This window comes from Procambarus clarkii, chromosome 49 (genome assembly GCF_040958095.1).
Source record: "Procambarus clarkii isolate CNS0578487 chromosome 49, FALCON_Pclarkii_2.0, whole genome shotgun sequence".
NCBI classification, from domain to species: domain Eukaryota; kingdom Metazoa; phylum Arthropoda; class Malacostraca; order Decapoda; family Cambaridae; genus Procambarus; species Procambarus clarkii.
Genome location: NC_091198.1, coordinates 30,416,690 through 30,423,335, shown reverse-complemented (window position 1 = coordinate 30,423,335; position 6,646 = coordinate 30,416,690).

Below are 6,646 nucleotides of genomic sequence, written 5' to 3'. Positions count from 1 at the left end.
ATCTGCACCCCAAGAAGTATGGGACAAGACCCGAAGGAGGGTAAGGGCCTTAGAGCACTCAACACGGAGGTAAGAGATAAGGGGAGACCAAGACACACGAGCGTCAAGGAATAACCCCAAAAGCTTCGCGGAATCTTTGTATTCAAGGGGATGACCATAAAGTGACAAAGAGGGACGAAGAACGACCCGTTTCCGCGTAAAAGTCATGGCACAAGTCTTAGAAGTAGAGAACTTGAAGCCATGATCGGTGGCCCAAGATGACACGGCATCAATTGCAAGTTGAAGCCGGCGCTGAAGGAGAGGCGAATCATCACCCTGACAGCAAAGGGTAAGATCATCGACATAGAGAGTGGAGAAGACACCAGAAGGAAGAAAGAAAAGAAGACCATTGAGGGCAACCAGAAAAAGAGTAGTGCTCAGAACACTACCCTGGGGCACACCTTCGTATTGCTGAAAAGAGGCAGAGAGAGCGATACCAAGGCGCACCCGAAAGGAACGACGAGAGAGGAAGCCGCGGAGAAAGAGAGGGAGATGACCACGAAGGCCAAAAGAATGAAGTTGAGATAGAATATGATATCGCCAAGTGGTGTCGTAAGCCTTTTCCAGGTCAAAAAGGACGGCAACAACGGAGGTCTTCGCAGCAAAAGCAGTACGAATATAGACCTCCAAGTTCACCAGGACATCTGTCGTGCTGCGGCACTTGCGGAAACCAAATTGAGAAGGGGAGAGGAGGTGATGGTGTTCCAGGAACCACATCAGACGAACGTTAACCATACGTTCAAAGAGTTTGTAGACACAACTTGTGAGAGCAATAGGGCGAAAGTCCTTAGGGGAAGTACCCAGAGACCCCGGTTTTCGAACAGGGAGGACAACGGCATCGAGCCAGTCCTCAGGGACTGACGACGACTCCCAGATCCGATTATACAGACTCAGTAAATACTGAGACGTTCACGGAGGGAGATGGCGAAGCATCTCATAATGAATACCATCGGAGCCCGCCGCCGTAGAACCGCAGAGGGCCAGGGCAGAACGAAGTTCAGAGAGAGAGAAGGGATCATTATAGGGAAGCTGAAGATGAGTGCAGAAATCTAAAGGACGAGACTCAAGGACAGGTTTACGAAGAAGGAAAGATTGGGGAAGATGAAGACCAGAGCTAACAGAAGAAAAGTGGGAACCCAGTTCGGAAGCGACCTGCAACGGGTCCGCCACAAGAGTATCATGGAGGTGAAGGACCGGTGAAACATCGGGAACGAACTTATCCGCTATCTTGCGGATACGCTTCCAGATCTGGGTCAGAGGGGTTTCGGACGTAATTGTTGAGACATAAGATGCCCAACATTCACGTTTATAAGATTGGTAATATTGTTTTCACTAGAGAAGACATCATCAATCGCCCTACAAAATTGAAGAAATATCTAGTTACAAGTTTTCTCAAAGAATATCCTCTTGATATAGCTTATAACCTTGAAGGGGTCTACAAGGCAAGACGGATACATAGGACGGTCATCCTCTCAACAGGATCATCATTGTTCGGAAAGGCAGTGAATCTCCCCCTGAACATTACACCTTCTTTGGAAGTTTCATCCCATTAAGTTCGATCAGACCTTGGGTATATCCCCTTGTTGTTTGCTTTAAATGTCACGGTACTCATCATGTCTCTAAGTACTGTCGACATGACCCTGTGTGTGGGCTCTGTGCTCAAAACCACGATACGAGGCAGTGTCCTCACAGGGGCCCCCCTACCATTGAGGACGGGGAGGTAGTCTCTCCTCTGGTCCGGAAGTGCTCCAGGTGTTTGCGTGAAGGTGTAGATGTGTAGATGTCGAGTATTATAGTCTGTGGGTTGGTTGGTGTTGTCGTCGTTGATCCTTCTCTACGGACAACCCAACCCACAACTCGGTAGAGTGCTTATACTAGGAGATCACCCTTGGCACTTCTGGCTCTTGGAGAGGGGCTCAGCGTCACACGTTTAGGGGATGCAGCTCCAACACTTAGCCTCGTTGTCACGTGCACACACCCACTCGAGCCGCTGTGACTCCCCACTCTCTCCTTAGGTGATATGATCTCCTCAATCCCCTTTTGACTTATTAGTATTACCTTTTACCCTGTCCACGGCAGTGGTTCTTGGTTCTTTCTCTCTCTCTCTCCTTCTTTACTACCTCCTGGGAAGCCTCACTAGGACAAGGGCAAACACCAGCAAATTGGGATACATTTACTGGACGAAGCACATACACGATACATACACACATATAATAATAATGAATCCTATACTCTATAATATTACAGTCAGGTTGCTCTCCAACACCATCAGAACTCTATTATCAGCTTATCAAGTGGTATCCTATCTCCTGGTTCACCACCTGATACTATCAACCTCCCCAAGTTAATCAAGTCTACATACACTGTTGCACCATCAGCAAGATAATATATATATAGAAAATCAGCACTTGAATGCAATAACATATATCAGTATAAATGTTCATTGATACACAACGATGATCAATCGATCACTCTATCAGTCCTCTAACACATACATCTGTAGGTAATCAAGCCTACGACTGCAACTCTAAACTTCAGTGTAAAACACTCCCTGACATAAGAATGCAAACAGTCACTCACCTCTCACTGCGTCTTGCACGCTAATGACAACCAAACACTATCAACTCCCTACAAGTAATCCACCAGAACTTCCCTTCCACCTCTGGAAGTTCACTACCCTAATATCTTTAGGCTCTTCCGGGCTTCACTACCAGGATCCTCTGCAGCTCCTCCAGGCTGCTATCATGAAGTTTCCTTGAGCAACTACGGTGCTTCACCCTTCTGCTAGGGTCCTCCACAGCTCTCTTGGCTGCTACACCATGAAGTTTCCCCGAGCAACTATGGTGCTTCTCCACCTCTACAGAAGCACGTGACACTCCTCTTCACTGTTTCTCCTCACAGCTCGAGGTCCTCGCCTCCACTACCTTGGAGTCTCATCAATTACTTCATCTAGGCTGGCTTCGAAGTTCTCAGCAACTTCTTCCCCAAAGACAAACCTGCAACCCATCGACACTCCAATAAAATGTTTCCCTTTAACACATAAACAAAAATAATCACACAATATGTTTGCCTTAAATCTCTATCTGTCCTCTACATACAGTGAGAGTGGACTCCCCCGTTTTGGGCGGGTCCATACTCCACCTCGACCGGCGGCGGTCCTCACTCGCTGGGAGGGTCTTCCTCCGTCAGGAGCCGGGCTCCCTCAGTCGTCGGTCAGAGCTCAGAGGGGACGGACGTCGCTCCGTGCTCCTCCCTCTTCACTCTCCTATTTCAGGCTTTCTGCCTTATTAAAACATGTCTAACTTATAAATAAACATTGCTACTGTCGCTGGGCACACGACCAACTACAAGCAATCACTATGAACTGGCGTATATCGTGCTTACCACAGATTAACTGATCGAGGGCGCTTTCCCTCTGACGGCGTCTGGTCAGGGCGCTCCACACAGCCCACGAAAATGCCTCTGAGCAGCTTATTAAACTCTCCTCGCCGTCCAAGACTTGACACCACAACGTTCTCAGCTCAATTCCACAGCTGGCACATCTGCACACTTCTCTTCTCTTAGAGATATATCACTAGGGGTTCCCTTCTGGCGGGAGCTCAAACGGAGCGCGGCTTCCCCCTGCGATGTCTGGCACTCAAGTGAGGTCAAGGTCCTCCGGAAGCGAGCCTCACGCCTCCAGCAAAATGTCCACATCTCCTCGCCAGTCATTTATCTGTTTTCTTCTTCATTGCCCATAATCTCAAACTGTTACACATATCCAAGCAACTATTTTACATATGCGTTATCACCTCAATATTCGCTAGACCTTCTAATCAGGTCAGGCTTGATGAATAACTCTCAAGGAGGGAGACTCGTTTCTCCTGTAGGCTGAGATCATAACACTCCCCTCCCCTTATTTTTGAGAGTTATTCCAGTGGCAAAGCTCGGGATAATACATCCGCCACTACACTGTCTCGTTCTTCAACCGACTGGTTCGACTGGTTGATCTGCTTACGTACTCCCTTAGTAGTCTACAATTAGTTCGTTGCACCTTCCAACATCTGGCTCACAACTCGCCAGAAACATGACCTTCTCACAAACAACTTGACCTCTCTGGCACCTCTTGGCTAGGCTGTCCTCCCTGGACGCCTGCACTCCATCGCTCCACTTTACTTATTGTCTCCACCCTCCGTTTCCTCGTCTTCTTCTCTTCACGTCCAGAGTCAGACATCTACTGTCTGTACCTCCTCTGTCGTCTTCACACTTCCATCTACTGCCATTATACTTCCGTCTCCTGTCGTCATACTTCACTCGCTCGTCTTCACCGACGATTCTCCCTTTCGTCTCCTCATTTATCCGAGACATCATCCTGTTTGACTTCCATCGAGTCCTCGGCTTTCTTCTACTCCTCCATGCTTGTATCATCATCCTCTTCCCACATTTCTCATCTTTATACAACTCCATTTCTTCTCCTTCAACTCTTCTTCGTTCCTTAAAAGTTTCTTCGGGCACTATATTACATCCAACAGCACTCGACCGTACATGTCGCTTTGCCTCTCCCAGAGTGCTCGTAAGCATCTCTCCACACATACTGTCTCTTCTCCTTTCATTTTCTCGGCTATCACTCTTCTTCACTATCTTTTCTTCACGTTTCCTGTGGAACATGTCAACTCCTGACATCTCAAACAACTTAACTCCACTATCCATATGCCTCTGTGCTCGTGGACAACTTGACGCTCTACTTCCGTCCTCAGTCTGTCCACATCTTTCCTCATTCCTACTCAGCACAGTTGCATTCACCTTCCGACTCTTAATTTCAGCAGTCTGGGCTCTACTCAGGTCCGCTCTCTTCACAGTATTCTTCTTCGGCTGGGTCATCCTCACTTCTGACCTCACCGAGACTTCATTCTCCTGGGCTGGACCTTCATCAAACAGCCAGGCTATTTCTACATCGATATCTTCTACCGGTTTAATCGACAGTGTCTCATCTTCTCCAGCGTCTTCCTTGTCGGCCACCTCTGTCTTCGTCACTACCGAGACGGGGTTTTCAATGGCTTGGCGGTCTCCTGACTCATCTTCTCGGATGTCAGTCAGGTTCACACTCTCAGGTGTCCCACCCGTGCCGTGGCCTTCTGGGCACTCCTCTGGCACAGTCTCCGCTATGACTCTTGGCAACACCTTTGTCCCACACAAGTCATTCCCCAGGATCACTTGGACTCCTGGAACAGGTATGTCAGGGCACACTCCCAACATCACCTCCGCCGACACATATTCCGACCTTAGCTGGACAGTACATACGGGCATGTCACTCTCAGACAATAACCCATATACTCTCATCTTACTCCTGCCAGCTAACCGTCGATTATTCCCAATCAGGCTTCTCGCAATCAAGCTCTGATTAGCTCCGGTATCTCTTAAGATACCCACTTCTACCTCAGGTTGGCCTCCTATACTGATCCAACCTTTGCTCATGAACGGCTTATACCTCTCGTTCACTAAGTTCGCTCTCTGTGGTTTGTCTCGGAACACATTAGTATATTTACCTCGGGGGTCACACATGGCCAGGGTCACAACTCTCTTGCCCTGTCGACAATCTCGCATCACGTGACCCAATCCGTTACATTGGTAACATCTCATCTGGGAGAAATCTCTCCTATACGTACCAGAGTAGCTCTGACTCTGCCCACTCGTATTGGGGTTCCTCGGGCCAGACGTACTACTCGTACTCTGTGGGGCTTTACTGGACTCTTGATTCCCTGGATAACGATTAGTTTCTCGTTTAGCCCCTCCATCCTCACTTTCAGATGAAGTGTGCGACCTACTCTTCTGAGTTTTAGGGTACTTACTTTTATCTGCCCATTTATCAAAATTTTTCTCACTCCAGACTCTTCTGGGTCTTTCATAATTTCTTCCTCCCCAGACTCCACTGGGTCTGCCATTGCTGCGTCTCACCTCATTCTGCACTCTGTTCTCCCGCAAGCTCTTGTATGCTTCAGTAATCATATCTGCCCTATCTGCGGCATCTTTCACCTACTTTATCCCTGCTTCTTGGATCTTGAACTTTGTTTCGGGATGCATCATCTCCAAGAACTTCTCCATGACCATCAGTTGCTTCAGGTCAGCGTAAGATCCAACTCCAGCAGCCTCAATCCACTTCTGGAATCGTCTTTCCAGATCTCTTGCTGTCTCAGCAAACGTACATGCTCCAAGTTTGATCATCTCTCTGAAGCGCTTTCTATAAGCTTCTGGGGTTAACTGAAACGAGCGCAATATGCTGCTCTTTACTGTGGCATAATCCTGGCACTCTTCCAGTGACAATTGGGTGTATGCCTCCCTGGCTGCACCGGTCAATCTTAACTGAACCAGCTGGGCCCATTCCTCCTGTGGCCACTCCTTGATGCTGGCTATTTTTTCAAAATGCTCGAAGAAGCTCTCCGCCTCTTCGGGAACAAACAAGGGAATGTCCTTCTCCCTAACCCTAACATCTGGTGGGTGTGATACCTGGGTGGTGCTCTCTGGCAACCCATGTTCAATCCTTTGCTCAGCCAAGGTTCTATTCGCTTCTATCTGCATTTGTTTTGTTCTCTCTTTTTCTTTTTCGACTTGGGCTTTTTCTTTCTCCTGT